Source organism: Protopterus annectens, chromosome 3.part1 (assembly GCF_019279795.1).
Source record: "Protopterus annectens isolate FY-2018-M chromosome 3.part1, PAN1.0, whole genome shotgun sequence".
Taxonomy (NCBI): Eukaryota; Metazoa; Chordata; order Ceratodontiformes; family Protopteridae; genus Protopterus; species Protopterus annectens.
In genome coordinates, this window is record NC_056732.1 from 1,383,865,454 (window position 1) to 1,383,886,177 (window position 20,724).

The 20,724-nt window shown below is 37.1% G+C and overlaps 1 protein-coding gene across 1 annotated transcript in view; it reads right to left on the minus strand.

The window, feature by feature from the left end:
- Positions 1 to 20,724, minus strand: part of LOC122797783 (ras-related protein Rab-10-like) — a 521,687-nt gene that overhangs the window by 184,471 nt on the left and 316,492 nt on the right. The window lies entirely within an intron of this gene.

Below are 20,724 nucleotides of genomic sequence, written 5' to 3' on the forward strand. Positions count from 1 at the left end.
TATTGGTGAAAATGGACAACAGAAGTAAAAAGTGGGGTATTAACATTAAAAATAAAGCCAGCTGAAGTTAAAGAGGGAATGAGCAACTGGAATACAGGGAAAATCCATAGTAGCGATAGTATTCCAATAGAAGTATGGAAAAAGAAGTACTGGGAGATAATCAAAGTCGGGCTAGTACTTCTTAATAATATTTTTCTGCCTGGGGATATGTCTTTGAGTTAGAAAGAGGCAGTAATGGCAGTTATACCAAAGGAGGTAAGATCCTCTTGATTCAGGGTGATACTGTTCCATTTCAATTCTAAATCATGACTACAAAGTTTTTATGATGGTTTTGGCACCAAGAATGACAGACATTGCTGAGAATAATAGACATGGATCAGTGTGTTTATACAAGGTAGGCAAACATTTGACAAAATTAATAGACCCCTTATGATTCAAAATTTTGCAATGGACAACAATAATATATTAATGTTACTAGGCTTGGATGCTGAAAAAGCATTTGACTCAATGAGTTTGGAATTTATGAAGAGATCCTTTGAGATATTTGAGTTTTCACAAACATGGAGAACATTAATATTTAATATCTACAGAGAAGCTCAAGCTAGGATGAAGTGTGATGGTGAGCAATCTAAAGAATTCAGCCTTACAGCAGGAACAAGGCAAGGCTGTCCATTGTCACCATTGCTCTTTATTTTACATTTAGAGCCCTTAACTTGGGCATATGACAGTCAAACATAAGTGGATGTAAATGGAGAAACACTAATGAAAAAATTGTGGGTTTTTTTTGCAAATGCTAATCACTAGAATATTATATAAAAATTATATTTGATAAACTGAAGTATATATATATATTTAGATATTGTGCAAATACCACCTTGGCTCTCCCCTGAAAATAGGCTACTAGATTAGTGGGATTAACCCAGACAATGAAGGATAAACAAAAAAATAAAATAAAATTTTAATACTTAGTCAGAATACAAAGTAGATGAAGCAAAGACAAAGGACATAGTAATGAACTATGCCCCACCCATCATTGGATCATAGGAAGTTACTAGGCTAATGGCTTCAGGGCCCTTACAAGGCTAGCCAAGTTCATCCCATGTTCCCAAGGGTGTCTGGTTCAAGCAGACACTAAACTCAGCACCTAATTGTCCCTCTCCAAGAGGGGCACAGGTAGAACCCCTGGAATGAATTTCTGGTTACCCATCCAATTGTCCAAACTAAGCTTAAATAGGGACAATGAGGGGCTTTGTTTAACATGAATAGGAAGCTTGTTCCAAACGTGGGGCAACCTCTGTGAGGCAAATCTGTCTCTCCAGCAAGTTCTTTTGATGTCATATACCAGGTTAAGGTCCTTTGAGCGAGTGACCCCATGTGGCATTTGACTTGTGAATGTGCTGCATTTCCATTAAAGCTGGGTCAGAGACTGATCTCTATGCAAGGCATAGGTTGCCTCTAAGCAGTCTGTATGACACACAGTAAAGTGACAATGATTTCAGTCTGTCCGCATAAGACAGATCTTGAAGACCCTGAATTTTCTTTGTAAGGAACTGTTGTGGTGTCTCCAATTGCTGCAGGTGTTTGGAACGGAACATATCAAATGGAGCATTGTACACTACTATTGGCCTGATGAGGGAAGAGTATGGGGGGGGGGGGTTATAATCTCTTTTTTTCTGGAGGTAATGTCCTAACGTATGAGATGAGCAATATAAAATACCCTTCCTATCACTGTGGAGACATGGTGATCAAAGTTAAGGTTGCTGTCAACCTGTGTGGCCAGATGTCTCACCACTGACTGTGTGCCTAGGGTACTACTATTGATGTGGTAGTTTGCAGGAACATCACCCTTGCCAAAGGGGATGATAATGCATTTTTTTGCATTATGTTTAAGACTATGACTTTTGCACCAGTCATTATCCTGCATAAGACCTTCATGCAGGATGTTGACAATGCTAGGGGTTTCAATAATCACTCCCAGTTTGGTACTGACCTTCCTCTTTTTATGGGGTCATAAAAAGATGAGATATTTGTGAATTTGGTTGAAATGGGATGTTCAGCAAGTAGCTAAGCAGGTGCGGGAAGAAAGTACTCTAATATTATAAGTAAGTTACGACTAAGAAAACTGTTATATATAGAAACAAATAATGAGATACAAGTGACTATGATAATAATGTTGGCTATGCTGATTTTGTATGTTTGTTATGCTTATATGCATCAACCTAAAGATCAGGTATGGAAGAATATCAAAAAGGAAATTAAAAAGTTTATTTGGGATTAACAAAAGGGAAGAGTGCAGTGGGAAAAATGACTACTTCCAAAGGAACATAGTGTTTTTTGACTTCTATATATGGAGGCATACTATAAGACCATGCAAGTTAGATTAATATATTTGACTTGGGATAAACAGTATATGCCCATACAGAAGCACATGATATGCATAGTGCTCAACAAGGTAACAACAGTGTCACAAATGGGCATTTGCATACATCTATGAAATTAATTTAAAGAACATTATGCATAGTCTTAATTCCATAAAAGTATTAAGCAAGTCTTTATGTTAAAGGAAGTTAAATCTTGGGAAAATAGACTCACATCAATAGCTTATAGTACATATAATAATAATAACAAAGCCACAGAAGAACATGTTAAGAGCAATTGGAGAAGAAAGAACAAAGAATCAAGATTTTGTGAACAGATGATAAAAGGAGATGCAATAAAATGAGATGAAGCTAAACAAATTTTGGAGTTATCAAAGTCAGATCAATATTTATAGTTTCATAGATTCAATGGAGGTTATTGGCTAGAAGCCTTAGAGCCTTTACAAGCCTAGCCATGTTAATCCCAAGTATTACCATTTGTTCTTTTTGGGTAGTTTGCAGAAGAAATTTATGAACAGAGTAGGTTTGTGATCAACAACAGCTACCCTTGTCCAGGAGGGACATGGGTGCCACCCCAGGGGCAAATTTGCAGTCTCCCATCCAGTTATCTAGTCTGTGTTTAAATAGTGTCAGTGAGGAAGTCTATTCCAGAGAACTGGCAGTCTCTGGGAGACACACCTGTCTGCCTAGCATGTTCTATTAATGTCACAAGCTAGGTTAAGATCCCTAGAGCGAGTGACTCTTGTGCCATTTGACTTGCAGATGTGTAGCATTTCCATTAGGGTAGAGTTGGAGATTCCCCTATAGACCAGGCACAAATCACCTCTCAACAGCCTGCAAGATACAAAGTAAAGTGACAGGGCTTTCAGCCTGTCCATGTAGGTCATGGTTTGGAGTTCCTGTATTTTCTTAGTGAGAAACCTCTGAAGTCTCTCCAACTGCTGCAGGTGTCTGGTGAGGTACATGCAAAAGAATACATTATACTCTATTAGTGGTCTGATAAGTGTTGATTACAGTGGAGTTATAACATCCCTTGACCTGGATGCTATGTCCTTGCTTATGAGGTACGCTACGTAGAAGGCTTTTCTTACCACTATGGAAACTTGGTGGTCAAAGTTCAGATTGCTATCAACCTGTGTTCCCAAGCCTCAGACCACTGGGTTGGAACTCAGAGGGATGCTGTTAATATTGTAATTTGTAGGGAATTACATTTTGCCAAAGGGAATAATAATGCATTTTTTTGTATTTAGTTTTAGACCATGGCTTTGGCACCAATCATTTGTTTGTGTTAGCCCTTAGGTTCATAAGATGATACTAGGCTATTGGCCCAAAGGCCCTTATAAGTCTAGCCAAGATTTTCACCCATGTTCCCACAAATCAGCACCTGTTTTCCCTGTCCAGCAGGAACACAGGTGGGATCCCAGGGGTATATTTTCTGTTTCCCACCCAGTCGTCCAGGTTCTTCTTAAAGAGGGATAGTGAGGTACTCTGCTTGACATAAATAAGAAGTCTATTCCACAGATGGGGGAGTCATTGGGACACAAAGCTATCCCATCAACAAGTTCTATAAATGTCACAGACCAGGTTGAGACCTTGCGTATGGGCTGCGCGAGTGGAGTTTGACTTACAGATAAGTAGCAACTCCGTCTGAGACAGCCTTGTATGCCAGACACAGGTCACCTCTGAACAGTCTGTAAGAGACTAAGTAGAGTGACAAGGCTTTTAGCCTATCTGTATAGGATACGTGTTTGAGGCCCTGGATATTCCTGGTCAGGAACCTCTATGGTCTCTCTGATTGCTGCATGTTAACATCATTGGGAGACTCAATGTTTGCTCCCAGTTTGTAATCATCAGTGAACTTGGTGAGTCACAAGCCATCTACCTTGGCCTGGACTTCTGAGAAATAGATGCCAAACAGTAAAGGGAGGTGGAGTCACCAATTCTGACCAAGTGTGTTCTGTCAGTGAGCCAGTTGACTCATCTAGTAAGGGTTAATGCAAATATGACAAACCAGCATCCACAAAAAGTATTTAATATCCTCTGGCACCATGGTTAACAATGCCTTCAATGGAGTAAAAAAAGCCAATACACAACCACATCTTTTATACATCATTTTTTACATAATTATTTGTTGGATGTAGTTAAAAAAACAACTTTCATATGTTAAAGACACTTTTGATTTTTTCAGTAAAATATCGACTATCCAGTGGGAGAAAGATATGTTTTGGCTGGTTATAGATGTTCAGAGTCTATATACCAGTATTAAACATAGTCATGGAATTGAGGCATTAGGGTTTGCACTGGGCAGCAGCCCTGTGCCTATGTATATAATTGAATTGGTGGAGTTTAGTTTGAAGAACAACTACTTTGAATTTAATGGCAGCTTGTATCATCAAAAACAAGGCACTGCTCTGGGGGCTTCGTTTGCCGCTATGTATGCCAATATTATGATGGGTCTGTTTGAATATGAATTTATATATATATATATATATATATATAAATTTGTTTTATAAAAATATGTTTGTCAGTATTACAGATATAAGGTAGGATACTGCTTACGGCTAGGGGCATACCTGTCTGAGACACATAATAAGAGTGTTCCGTCATGTCTCTTTTCATATAGTATGGAGAGGTACATCTCAAGTCTCAATATTAGATTTCAAGGAAGATATGTGGACAATGGATAGTAATTTTCTTAAATCACAAATAGTAGATTTTATGGGTTTATATTATCTTGCTGAAAGACGTGGTCAGCGAACACGTCTTCATTGGCAAATACACAGCGAATGCTGAAATCAGCAAAAGGCCACATCAGTGACTTTTTCCCAGGGGAAAAAAGCCCTTAGCCATCATTGGGGATTTGACATTTTCCCCACTCGTGTGATCTTGGAGTTGGTATATTTGTGCCTCCCACACTGGGAGGGGGGGTGGCGAAGCCCCCCACTTTGTAGGGTTTGAAGATTTGTGTGGTGTTTAGTAGGCCAAGTGCTTTTTTTCCCCCTGGGAAAAAAGTAGCTGATGTGGCCTTTCATTGATTTCAGCGTTTGCTGTTTATTTGCCGATGAAAACATGTTCGCTGAACACGTCTTTCGGCAAGATAATATAGACTCGATTTTATAACTGAGGTCAGAAAAGACATTGCAGACTGGAAAGAATAATAAGTGCAGCATATAAGGTGATATTAAATTTGAGAAGACGATGCCGTATAATGGTAAAATAGCATGTTGGGAGCAATTAAATAAATATATTACACAAGATGAGTGGATGGAAATGTGTTTTAATCCTATTTATGCAAATAAGTTGAGAAAATTTAGAATTTTTCATTGGTTCAGAGATAGGTTTATAGGTAAGTACTAGGCTACTCTAGAGAGCCATTTTAAGCACAGCCAATTTCCAATTTTTTGCTTGAGTTAACCTATCCCATTTGGTTAGAGAATGGCCTTATTCATCCTGCAGCAAAAAGTACATATTACTCTTAATGAGAATAACTGGAATCATGCCATACATAATTTGTGGGCCTCATGCATGGGATAAAGCATTTAGGAGCTGATTATGTCCATTAATAATACAGGGGTCAGCCCTGGGTTAAAATTTCAGTTTCTCATCCACAGATTCAGGTTGGACTTGAATATGGACAGGAATGAAGTTTGTTTTATGTAGATGGGAAGTCTATTCCTCAGCAGTGGTATTCTGTACGAGATACACTTGTCCCGCCAAACCATTTTGCTGAAGTTGGAGAAGATGTTTAGATCCCAAGACTAAATATTTCTGATGCCGTTTGACTTGCTAAAGTGCAGTAAATCCATCAGTATTAGGTTAAAGTATGGCTTGTATACAGTATAATAACTTTCAGAATAATAGTAAGCACAACTCTAAAAAATTCTAGACAGCCATTAAAGAAATCTTGCATCCTAGCCATAAATTCAACCTTAATCCTTCTCCCAATAAGTTATCACTTGAAACTGCAATACAATTCAATTCTTATTTCATAGATAGTATACCATCTCTAATCAATGATTCCCCAACATAAAATCCTAACCAAGCCTAGCAACCACATATCACCATATCCACTTTCTCCTTCAACCTGTACTCACGTCCTATATAAAACTACTCTTAAACAAACTCAAACCATGCTCTACTTCATTTGATAACTTTCCAGGTGAGTACCTTAAAACAGCAGCTGACAGCATTGCCTACTCTGTCTCAGTCCTTATAAATAGGTCAGTCCAGGAATGCCACATTCCCTCTCTCTTCAAAAGCCACACATTATCCCTCTGCACAAAGAAGGAAATTCAACACACATTACTAACTTTAGACAATGTTACCCCACCTCTCCAAAATACTTGAAAAATGTATTCAAAAACCATTACTAAACTATCTGCTTCAAGAAGAACTCCTGTCCCTCACACATCATGGCTTCTGTCCTTCCCACAGTACTAATATTGCACTTCTAAACTATACAATAAAGCTAGAGATAACAGAAAACTCATCTCCTCCTTATTTCTAGACTTGTCTAAAGCCTTTGACACAGTTTGTCATGGCAAACTTCTAATTTGAATGTCCTCATCTGGTCTCTCTCAGCCTAGCTTTCTATGGTTCAACAGCTTCCTATCCAGTAGGTATCTGTTAGTAAAATGGCACTCCACCCTCTCTCTCCATACCTCCCGTTCACCACCGGTGTACCACAAGGCTCTATCCTTCGTCCCCTTCTCTTTAACATTCTAATCAACACCCTCCATCCATCCACACAACAGGCCTCCTTAATGTAACATGCAGATGATGACATTCTCTTTGGCACTTCTGACAACATGGCAAACCTTTAATAAATTCCTCAGGAAGCTTTAACAGCAACTGAAACATGACTTTGTAATTTACAACTCATGTTCAACCCTAAAAAAAAAAAAATAGTACTTCCATGAATGGGCATGCCTTCGCTGAAGGTAGGGTGTTGGGCTGGCAACTCAGCACCATAAAAATCGACTGCCAATTATTAGTGGACTGGAGCTCCGCTGTGGTGACTCCTAACCGGAAAAAGCCGATAAGACAAACAACTTTTTTTCACAAATTCCCATGAAAAAACAAAATTTAAAGTCCTCTGTCTTGATTATACAACCATTGAAGTCACTTCTCATAGCAATTTATTAGGGGTGATAGTGAATGATAATCTTAAAGTTGACCTGCATATATAAAATTGCTTCAAAAAACTTACAAAAAAATAGGGATGCTTTATAGAGCCAAAAATATTCTCACTGACACAACTAAAGCTACACTTGCCACTACTTATCTTCTCCCCACACATATTTATGGTGCTCCCATCCTTACTAACCTTCAAGCATCAAAAAAATCAAAACTTGAACAATGTTATAGGAAAGTTGCTAAATTTGCAGCAAATACCCCTTTTAAAATGCACCACTATATAGCACTAACAAACCTAAATTGGTTACCTCATCAACTAACATATACACAGCTTCTTACTACCTATAAAATTATTCAGAATCCATCTGCTTGTTCAGCACTTAATAACATTCTACACGACTATGTTTCCAGTCGGCCACAATGATCTATTGACCAAAAACTTCTGTCTGTCCACAAATCTATCATATCTGCTGGGAATTGTCTGTACTTGATCAATAACAAAAATCTCCTGTTTGTCGATATACCTATCAAATATTCTGGGCACTGTCTGTACACGTACCGTGTTGCAAAGGCCTGGAACTCCTTATCTCAATCCAATCCCTTCCCTCCCATCCTTCAAAACCATTCTGAAAGACTTCCTAGCCAAAAGCTGGCTCCATTCTTCCTCATCACCAGGATAAACTGTATTTCTAAATGTGAACAAATGCATATTATACCATGACCCCCCCCAAAACGTGCACGCTGATTGGCCAGCGTGCACATTGTAAATCGAGTTATACTAATGGAAAAAGGTCCGGCCGCCCGGACTTTTTTCCATTAGTATAACTCTACTTTTAAAACACTGTCTCTCTATGTTAAATGGGTTTAACATAGCGAGACAGCTTTAAAATAAGCAATGGAGATCTCCGTTGCTTATTTTAAAGCTGTCTCGCTATGCTAAACCCATTTAACATAGCGAGACAGGTTTTTAAAAAAAAGCAACGGAGAAAGCAAGATCTCCGTTGCTTTTTTTACTGTTTCGCTATCTTAAATGGATTTAACATAGCGAGACAGTTTTAAAATAAGCAACGGACATCTCCGTTGCTTATTTTAAAACTGTCTCGCTATGTTAAACCCATTTAACATACCGAAAACAGTAAAAAAAAGCAACGGAGATCTTGCTTTCTCCATTGCTTTTGCCCACAGCTCTGATGTACTGCGCAGGCACGCAGTACATCAGAACTGCCGCGGATGCCAGACATCTGCGGAAGGGCAGTAAACAGGCATTATACTATGCCATTATTTAAGAAAAGTAATAGTTTCTTTTCTTAAATAATGTCATGGTATAATAGCAATAACCCACTTCCGGGTGTGGGTAATGCTGTATTTACCCACGGTTGGCTTTGTTTGGTCCCTCGGGCTTCGCCCTCGGGACCAAACCACGCCAACCGTGGGTAAATCCAGCATTACCCACACCCAGGCGTGGGTTATTGCTATATTCATATGTTACATCTCCTCACTCTCCCTTCTTCTCTCACTTACTTACTTCCTTACTTCTATCAATTTCTCTCCTGTGGCTTTCTCTCTTAATAAACAATAAGCCTGCTTTTTTCTCACTTTGGATTGCAATTCCTATTTGTATTATACTAACTTACATGTAATTTCTCTATAAACTGGCTAACATTTCTCTATTAAATCATTATCATATAACTTGTATCTTTTCTTAACCGATGTTTTCCTATTATGTCTAATTTAGTATACTTATTTACATTGTAGTTGCTTTTTGCATTATTTTTAAAGACTCTAAATTATTATTATTAAATTGTTTTGCAATACTTTGGAGCTTTTTACCCTGGGCCTCCACTGAAAATGGGCTCCTACCTTGTTGGACTTTCCTAGTAATCAAATTCCAACAAATAAATAAATAATTGTATGCCAAACACAGGTCACTTCTTAGCAGTCTGTAGGATACAGAGTATAGTGACTGGGCTTTGAGCTGGTGCATGTAGCACATGTTGTTTAGGCCTTCTTTCCATTTAATAAGGTACCTCTGAGGACATTCCAGTTGTTGCATGTGTCTGGAAAGATACATGTCAAAGGAGGCATTATATTCAATGACTGGACTAATGAGGGCTGAGTAAAAAGGGACAATGACACCCCTAGATCTAGACACATTCCCTTTGTTTATAAGCTGGGCATTTTACATCGATGGACACATTTTGGTCAAAAGTTAGGTCACTGTCCACAGAACACCAGGGTCAACTCTTAGGGGTGCATTGTCAATGTGGTAGTTCCTTGGTAGAGGTGATACAATAATGCATTTTGTGCCATTTACCTTCAGTCCATGATTTTAGTACCAGTTATTTACCTGGGGCAAACTTTCCTGCAGATTGGTTAAGTCATTTGTGGATTCAATGGCTCCTCCTTTCTTGTAGTCATCTGCAAATTTAGCCCTTTGGTAGTGTTTTTTACTTCAGAAAAGTAGATGCCAAACAGGAGGGTTCCCAGCACAGAACCTTCAGGGGACTCCACTGGTGAATGTTCTCTTTGTGAAGGTACATTTCCCTATTTTGATTTCCTGTTTCCTATCTTTGAGCCAGTTAGTCATCCAGAAGGTGACACAGGGTTTTACTCCCAGTGTATTTAACTTTTCTAGTGGGGAATTGTGTCAAAAGCTTTGGCCAAGTCGAAGTATGCAGTATGCACCATACTGCTTTTGTCCATTGCTTTGGCGACTTTTTCAAAACCATTGACTAGGTTGAGTAATTATGACCTGCCTTTGATGAATCCAAACTAAGACAGGTACAGTGTTTTTGCACAAATATTTCTATATCCCTACAAGACTTGAAAAAAATGTCCCCACAGACAAGGGACATAGGTTAGAGATGTGATGGTTCAGAATGACGCTCTTGGGAGCATATACTTTGGGAATGTACATTGTTGCTTCAGCACAAAAATGACTTGAATAATGCACAAGGTCTTATAACTGGAAGGGAATTTAACCTCACTATAGAGATTCCTTTGCAGAGTTGGTGTTGAATTACTCACACTAAATAGGTGAAAACATTACCTTTAGCGTTAATAGTGGCTAAGAGCCTTACAGCTTGAAAATGATAAACCAAAGACAAGCTATCAGTGAAGAAAGATGATTACAGAGACTAAAATATGGAATTGAGAACTACTAGAGATCAAAAACAGTAAAAATTGTGCTATTTGGGATGCTGCAATATAATTTGAGCTTGAAGTAGACATTGATATGGAGCAAAGTGCCTAAGATGTGTCTCCTTAACAAAGTAGACTCCAGTACAAAGTGAGAGGTCACTAGTCCAGTTGTTAAGAATTGCAATATAGAGAAAATAATACAATATGGTCACTAATTAATTATTGATCTCAAATTAGGTTGTAAGTAGTTAATGTGTGTGTTTAACTGATTTTGATTAATGAGCAATGTTAAACAGTGATTAAGATGGGGGCAGACAGTTGATAGTGATGTTTGGATTTGTGTGCTTAAGAAAGGCAAGTTATTGATAACCGAATGTAAGCACTAACTGTCTGACATGAGGCTACTAAATGGTTGTTATATCAGCAATCAGTGCTGAAATATGTGCACAATGTATGGGGATTGCAAAGTATGTTAAACTGAAATATGTTAAAATAAAATATTTACATTGCTCAAAAATGTGATAGTATGCATTAATTCAACAAGTTTCTCCTACTTATATCACAGTAATCCATCCAAATGTCTGTTTTCTGTTTGATATCTGAAGTAAACAATACCCCTCATCTTTGTAAATTACAGGTGTGCTTTATCAATTTATGGGTAGCAGGTTAGTTGTTCAAATTACAGCTGCTCAATCCAGTTTTCCAGTGGGTAGTGGGTCCGAAATACATTTAGACAACTACTTACACATTGCACATCATACAGTAAAAGAGATGATATCACAGAGATATGCATATGCAGCATACATTTTTAATAAAGATGTTCTTGTTGTGATTAGACACATTTTATCTTGTATATCTAGTCATGATGGGAGGGTTTTGATTCCACTATACAAGGCAGTTGTAAGACTGCATATTGAATATTGTGGAGTTGCTTGTGTTTACAACCACTTGCAGCTATCTAGACTGGAAAAACAAAGAGATTGAAGCAGTAAAACAGTACAGTTACAAGAATAGACTGGTTCAGTTGTCTCTGTTCGCTGTTTACTATAGATGGTTAGAAGAGACCTTATCCTTGTGTACAAATGTATGAGAAATGAAGTACTATCAGCTACCTTGGGCCTTGAATGTACTCAGCACTGCCAGGATATGAAAAATAATAGCCTTTTTGTAAAAATGCTGGTTAGCAGTTCTATGCAGGGGAATGGTTATTTTCTTTACAGGAGTGGAAAGCTGTGGCATGGTCTACCCGCATGAATCAGAAAGGCATTTAGCTCTGATAAGTTCAAAATACTGACCAATGGCTGGTTTGGGGATAGTTTTTTCTGTCCCTAGTATTAACTGGCAAATTCATTAAGGTTTCTGCTGAGTCTCTGACTTTGATATGCATTGAAAACTGAACACATATTTTTCCTGAGAACAGTTGTCTGAGGGAAGATGCAGCACCTTAATGTTTAAGTGACATATGCTGAGGAACAGTACACCCCTGAGGTCTGTCACTCATCCCATACTAGAATATATTAAATACCGAGGCAAGAATATTTATTTCCAACATAGGACTCCTTAGTGATTGGCTTCTTTTTTATGGTTCATTTGAATATATATTTGCAATGCATTCAATTGCAATAGATTTCAGGGAACAAAAAATCATTTCTGTCATGTATTTCATGAAGTAAACTGTGCTGTTCTCCATAACCATATATATTGATCAACAAAATAAGTATGCCTTCTGCAAGTGTGAAGTCACTCACTTCTGGACACAAGTAGATGGCCAATCCACCATTGTCAAATGCCTGAAATAAAGAAAATGTGCATGCTCCCTTTTCTTAATTTATCTCCCTATCTGTCCTCTATGCATATTTGACCATGGCACAGAGATTACAGCACTGTAATGGATATACTTTTTACCCTGACACAGAGGTTACAGCACTGTGATGGACCCATATCTGACCCTGATACAGAGGTTATAGTACTGTGATGGATATAGTTATGACCTTGGCACAGAGGTTACAGCATTGTGATGGATGCATATCTGACCCTGACACAGAGTTTATAGCACTGTGATGGATGATACACTTCTGACCCTGACACAGACATTACAGAATTGTGATGGATGCACATCTGACCCTGACACATCGGTTATAGCACTGTGATAGATACAGTTCTGACCCTAACACGGAGATTGCAACATTGTGATGGATGCATATCTGAGCCTGACACAGAGGTTACAGCACTGTGATGGGTAAACGTCTGTCCCTGACACAAAAAGAACAGCACTGTGATGGATGCATATCTGACCTTGACACAGAGGTTACAGCACTGTGATGGATACACTTCTGACCCTGACAAAGAGGTTACAACACTGTGATGGATACAGTTGTGTCCCTGACACAGAGGTTACAGCACTGTGATGGATACACTTTTGACTCTGAAGTAGAGTTAACAGCACTGTGATGGATACACTTGTGACCGTGACACAGAGGATATAGCACTGTGATAGATGCACAGTCCTGATTACCTGTAGCACAAAACTTGGTCCAGCATCATCCCTGCCATCCTCATACTTCCCTTTCCCTGTAGATCCTCATTCCTGTACTGACCACCTGCTGATGCAGGACCATCAGATTCCTACTCAGAGACATACCTACACTCTTTTGGGATGACTCCATGGAAATGTAAACTCTGTAAAACTTTTTAGAAGATATTTCAAATCTTGGCCATGACATCACTATGGTTAAGCATTTTCAGCCCAAATTTTAGTTGAAAATAAACACTGGGACATATTTATTAATGCCCATATGAAGTGTACACTAAGTATACACTATCTGTATTCAAAAACATCCCTACCACATTTTTTGTGCTTTCTAAACACTCCAAAAGATTACACTAAGTGTACATGTAGTCTACACTTTGTGGTAACCTTTATGAATCCCGCTTGATATTTAAGGCTGCAAGAAAATCATTAGGAAATTTAAAATTAGGAGGAAGAAGGTATGAGTTAAGCTTGTGTTGTCTGTTCGCTCAGAACGGCATATGCTTAGTGTATACTTACTGTAGCTTTAATGAATCCATGGGCTATTTAACGAACTGTGGTGCCTACATTGCAGAATTATGTTGAGGAGAATAATTTAATGTTTGCATTCAGTAGTCTTATCACTTTATACAGAGTTATAAGTAAGGGCACAAAAATTTAGGGTGGAAAACTTTTGGGTCAATTTACCACTTTACTAAATAATGACTGATTATTTAAAATATTTTATTTCTATTGTTGTTTAAAAAAATACAGAGTTTGATACTATGAAACTAAATGGCATAGACTAAAATACTATGACAACCATTTTCCATGTGGAACACTTTGCCTGCACTCATGAGCAAGACTTTTCTCCCTATAGCTACTCAATGGTTGCACAGCAGTTGAGAAAAGACACCAACACACACACACACACACTCAGATTATGGTTTCTTTACAACTTTCAGTCAGTCATGATTCAATCAAATGAGTTTTCAGTCAAATGTGATTTTAGTCAGATTTGCTCAGTGAATTGTGGTTTAACAAAATGAAATGTGATTCAGTCAAAACAACTGCCACCATAAATATATAAATATGGGATCTGTACAGATGCTCGACTGCATCTTTCACCAAATCCCAATTTGGTGAGCATACTTGCGCGAAAGTGCTGTTCACCGAAGCAGCACTTTCACGTAAGTATGCTTGTTGTTCCGGTCGTACTATGGTGCGGTAAGGGAAAATTCCCTTTTCCCCACTGCAGTGTGACCTCGGAGTGAGGATATTAAAGTAGGGGGTGCAAGGGGGCTTGCCCCCCTGTATTCAAGTAGATTTTGTGTTTTTTTTTTTTTAACATACTTTTATGAAAGTGCTTTTGTGATGAAAGAGCATTCGTTAAAGTGAGTTCGGTGGTAATGGATTTGGGCTTTTGAACTTTCATTCAAAAGTCCTAAATCCATATATATATATATATATATATATATATATATATATATATATATATATATATATATATATATATATATATATATATATATATATATATCTACACACACACACACATACATACATACACACACACAGAGATATATATATATATATATATATATATAAAATGTGTGTGAAATGACTTACTGAAAACATCATCAAAATCAGCTTAATGAAATGTTAAATAGAATCACCATATTATAGTGAATATATCATAACATCAAACATACCCCCTAAAAAGGCCAAATAAAATACAAATTAAAAACAAAGTAACTAAATTACTGCGATTTCTTCTTGCCATAAAACTTATTCCCTTAACAAAATATTGTACTAAATTCACAAGCCAAATATTATGGTACATGTATGGAAGAAAAAAAACAAGTATATTATTTTGGCAAAGGTAAATTGCATAATAGGACACTGTTTAATAGTTTAGTTGATAGAAGAGTTTGCCAATTATTTTTGTAAATAACATCTGAATTACCACCCCCCCCCAAAAAAAAAATATCTTTGGCTAACATTTCTGTGCCAATGCAAAGAGTAGTAGAAATACCTTCATCAAAAACACATGAGAGCAGTATTTCTGAAGCAGATTAGCATAAGGTCAGTAGAGAATTTTCTTATATTTGCTTTAATAAACCATTGACCTATGCATGGATGAAGACTGAAACCTCAATCCTCATTTGCTCTAAATTCAAACCACCATGAATCTGAGCTCCTCAACAGTAAATCACTGACAGTGAGTTGTGCTGGCAGTGATGTCCTTTTGGGGACAATTTCCCCATTCTTTGATTTGGTCTGACATTGAAGTTATTATATATAAGTTCAGGGGGTGTGGGGGCTTGCAATCCCACATCAGAGATACAGGGGCTCACCCCTCTTCAAAAATACTTTCAAAAGCATTTTGAGGGGGGGGCAAATTTAGTTTGGGCACCCAATCCACTGTGGATTGATCTTTGTTCACTCATAGCAGAAGCTTTATAAACTCCTTGTTCAGACCCTAAGAGACCCAATTTCCTTAATGTACTTAAGATTCAGATATTCATTTTGGATTTCTCCAGAAAAAGGACTGGTATTAAGTCTCACCACATTAACTAATATACCTCTCACAGGCTATGGGAGTGTTCATTCCATTGCATCATTAACTTAAGATTGAAAACTCATTGCTCACTTACAGTTTGGATATAATTGTCATTTCAATTCATTTTACACAGTCTCTGAAGATACAATTCATTTAGTTTGATGTGTGCAAATGTATGCAGAACAGATGTCTCCCTTTGTTAATGTAGGTAGAAAAATATGTGCATATGAGAAGTGATTAGTATTATTTATACTAAACAATGTAAATTTAAGCCTCTAAAAAAGGCAGTTTTAACTATGTATTAATACAAAATACTTGCCATATTGCTAGATTACAGGTCTATTTCCTATTGTAGACAGGGGTTACCCATTTAACCTTATTAAGAATGCTATGGCTAAGGTTTTGGATGAATGGGGGAGAAAATATAAACCCCTTCTGGGGGTGGGTTTGAATGTGAAGAACACTAAGAAGAAAGATACCCCAGATGACAGGAAAGATGGCAGATCCATTTCTTTTGAGAGGACCTTAGATATGGAATATAATGTAAGTTCACAACATATTAAAAATTTAGTTAATAACAATTGGAATTGTTTAATATTAAGCCCCACATTTACAATATCTTAGGAGGTAAACCTAGTTTTGTTTTCAAGACTGCCTCCCTGCCAAAGAACTTTTGGAAAGATCTGGTTATTTTAAGGGAGATTCATCATTGCACTTGACCAACAACATGGTTAAAAAGAAAGGGACTTCCAAACTGGCTCATGCAAGCAGTGTCCCTATATTTTGGAATCAGAATTTTTAAACCTTGAGAATGGTCTTGGTTCAATGATTCTACTTCAAAACGGGAACTGCTTTTCCTCAGAAGAAGTATATATTGCCATGTCTTCCACTTGCCCCAGTTTTTATGTTGGAAAAAAATGAGTGTATGCAAAGAAAAAAGATGTATGAACATTTGTACGATATTCGGAATGGAAGTCCCAACAGTTCCCTCTTCAACTATACCTTCATGTGCAGTCATTTTATGGCTTTTAAATTTGTCATATTGGAAAAGGTGGAAAGAAACCCTTGGGGGTGACTGGGAAGCTAGATTAGAATACAAAGAATTATTATGTCAGCTAAGATTGAATGCCATCACCCCCTCAGGTTTAAATGAACATGTTTCCATTCTGCCAGTTTTAAGATTAAGAGCCACCAAATTATGCTTTTTTATGACTTTATATATGCCATATTGTCTTTAATATATTTCATGTTGGTTATAAATATTTCTTTTTATGGATGTGCGCACAGGTTTTCATACACTACTCCTTATGGATTTTATTTATGATACTAATTAGAGCTTAATATGTTTTGAATGAATAGCAGGTATTTTTAAGATGTAATTGTAACTGTTCTTCTAGTTTTTATCAATTCATATATATTTTTTCCTGAAGACTTATGATTGTTTACATTTTGTATTTTTGTATTTTGCACTTTGCATTATGACTTTACATGGTGGATTAATTCATTATTTTATTTTGCACTGCAGGTATAAAAGAAAGTGATGTAATGGATTGTTTTATTCTGATGAAGTCCCTGCATTTAATGGGATGAAAGCTCTCAATCAATTGTATTTTATTGTTCTGTTAAACATTTTTATATTTTACATTTGGTGGTGCGACCTTTTCACTTACATTTAGAGTGTTACACACTCTGGTTGGTTCTTAGTAATTGCAGTAGCTCTTGGCACTCAAAGATCTTTTTCTTGGTTATTTGTGAAGTTTCTGTGGTGTGTTGATGTTTAGGGAAATGGAAACAACCAATTTGAGCAATGGTAGTTTGGTATTGGATGATTCTGTGGTTACAGCTAATATTGAGGACTTCAGACAGCTTGCTTCTGAAGTTAAGACACTTGAGGGTGACCTGACTCAGCTGATAGAACATTTCAGCTAATCAACGAGCAGTCAAGTGTTTTCTTCTATGTCTTCATTCAGTAAAAGGAGAAAAAGCTTCTGGGAAGGTGGCGTTCATAACGAGGGTAATGCCACAGTTTTGGTTTCGTGTGGACAGAATGTGTGACACCCCCCTTCTACATGCAATGATTTGGTCAAGAAATGAAATAAAACTTTGGCTTCTGAAGGTACTGTTGCTTTCAATTTTCATGACCCTTGCAGGAGAGGAAGTCAAGTGATTAATCGGGGGAAGGGGAAACTAGAAAGTTTCCTTTAATCTATTAAACTGGATTGATAAATTGTTTCATTCTGATGAGGATGAAATTAATCAAGGGCACCCAGGAGTTTTTGCTACTTTGAACTCTTTAAAAGACTATATACAGAAGTTCGAGAGAAAACTTCTCAAAGTGAGAAGTTTAAAATTGGATAATGATTATCTTAAAGAATCTACAAATTGTACCATAAGGTTTAAGAGTTTTTAAGTTTCCAAACGGGTCAGTTTATGATGATGAGCTTTATAAAGACTTTATGGGTATGTTCAACCATCATGGGTTCAAACTTATTGAGCTTTTGATGAAGCATAATAACATAAGATTTCTGCTTTAATTAATGAAATTGAAACTCTAAATAAGATTATTCAGGAAGATTTACTTTTTGTAAACCAATCCAAACAGCAACAAAAGAAAACACGAAATCCAAGGTGAAGCAAACGCAGGTAGGAAGTAATAAATCCATAGTTTATTTAGAGGAATACGCGCTTTCTTCCCAAACAATTACATTATCAGGAACTTCATCAGGGAAAATATAAAGATAAATATGAATAAGTAACAAAAATGATTGATTTATTTCTCTACTGCACAGCATTCTGGATTAACAATCTTTGTGTCCATTTTTGTTAATAACTCTTGGCACATTCTAATACTGACTATAAAAGCAGAATAAAGGACCCAAGGGGGGAAAGGCTAAAAGTAGTAATTATAGCAGTAACCAGTGGTGTAATGATTTCTCACAATGGTTATAATATTTTTAACTACAATCATATGCCAGTCACTAAGGACATTTTTCCCTTTTTTGCAAAGGGTTACAAATTTATTCCTAGTAATTCATTTAAATTGGTGGATTCTATGGTTGAGCTAAATTTATTTACCAGGAAAATGAGTCTTGTCTTATTATTTACTGATTCAAGTCATAAAATCAGTCATGCACAAAAATGTATGAACATTGTGAAGAAGAAAATTTGTTTAACCCCCCCCCTTACATCCATTAATACAAGCCTTTGAAAAAGCCTGTATTATTGACTTATATAAACTGGTTTGAATAACAAAATTTTGAAAAATCTGAAAAGACACACTTTGAATGTTAAAGAATATATGTTGCTTGAGTCCCTTAGGAAGGACAGATCTATACATATAATGCAAGTGGAAAAAGGAGGGGGACATGGTGATGTTTGGCAGTATTGATAACACAAGTGCTATGTTTAACTTTGCATAATTCACTTAGTTGTATGCCAGCTCAAGAAATAAGGTTAGCATTGCTTATTATAAGATTGAATGTGTGTTTAGATCAGTTATTGAATGATATGATTTCTACTGTGACATATGATTTCTTAAAAATAAGTAAACCAGTCAGTCCGACAATTTTCAGTATTCCTAAGGTTCACAAAAGTTTTCTGAAGCCCCCCCCCCCCCGCATTTAGACCAATAGTAACTGCATCAAGTTCCAAGTGTTACCATCTTGCTGTGCTTATTGACAGATGGCTCAAACCTGTTATTCAGGATAGACCACACCTTCTTAAGGACTCATGAGTTATTTGATACCTGGAGTGTGGCCTAAAAATATATGTTTTTTGACCATAGATGTAGTTGATCTTTTTACCTGTATTCTCAAAGAAGAAGGGCTGCAATTTTTTAATGACAGTTTGGTTGATTTCAAAGTCCTTTCAACAGATACAAGCTGGTTAGGGAACTTATGTCCTTAGTCCTTAATAATAATTACATCTTTTTTGAAGGTGAACTTTTTAAGCAAGTTATGGGGGTGGCTATGGGACAATATGCCAAGTTTATACCAACTTGGTACTTCTTGCACAGGAAAAGTTGTTTGTATTTCCATCCAAATTTCAAGAGTTTTGTAAGGTATACCTTGGATATCTGGATGACAGGTCTATATTGGAACCGCAAAAGCCCTAGTCACCAAATACATAAACACTGACACATATTCCATGAACCACAAATACACTAAACGCCCTAAACCGCGAAATTCCAAACCTCGAACCGTCATAGTTGTCCCACCCCACCGCCCACTACATACTACCTACCCAAACAAAATAAATAAACCACATACATACACTAACCAAAACCCTACTTCTAACCCTAAACTAAACCCTACTTCTAACCCTAAACTAAATCTTGCATATACCACCATGTATGCACTTACCTTAACCTGCACCCTAACCCTAATGTCTGTAACTATTGCACACTTGCCTTAAGAAGCTATACCCAAACAAAATAAATAATCCACACACATGCACTTAACAAAACCCTACTTCTAACCCTACACTAAATTTCACATACATTACCATCTATGCAATTACCTTAACCCGCACCCTAACCCTAAGGTCCGTAACTATCGCACACTTACCTTACGAAGCTATACCGCAGAAGGGCCAACTATGATGATTCGACATTTTGGATTTCGCGCTTCAGGACGATCAATGTTTTCGCTTTTTGATGCCGTGTCTGCGTTTAAGTATTAGAGTAAGTGGACCTTCGAGGTTCTAATAAGGAACCCTGGATGACATCTATGTGCTGTGGGATGGTCCAGATGATGAAATTACCCCTTTCCAAGCAAAACCACAGCTAGTAACAGGCAGAAAGGCAAGGCTCAGCAGTTGTAAAATCCACAGGTTTTATTAAAAGTTAGCACTTTCGCAGTGTTCACCACCATTTCATCAGACAAAAAAGTAAAGCAAATGAACTTCTTTTATATTACATTTTACTATCAGTTAATATGACAATGCAGAATCCTACTTGATCCACAAGACATTTACTTTTAAAGCAACAGCATCTAAAA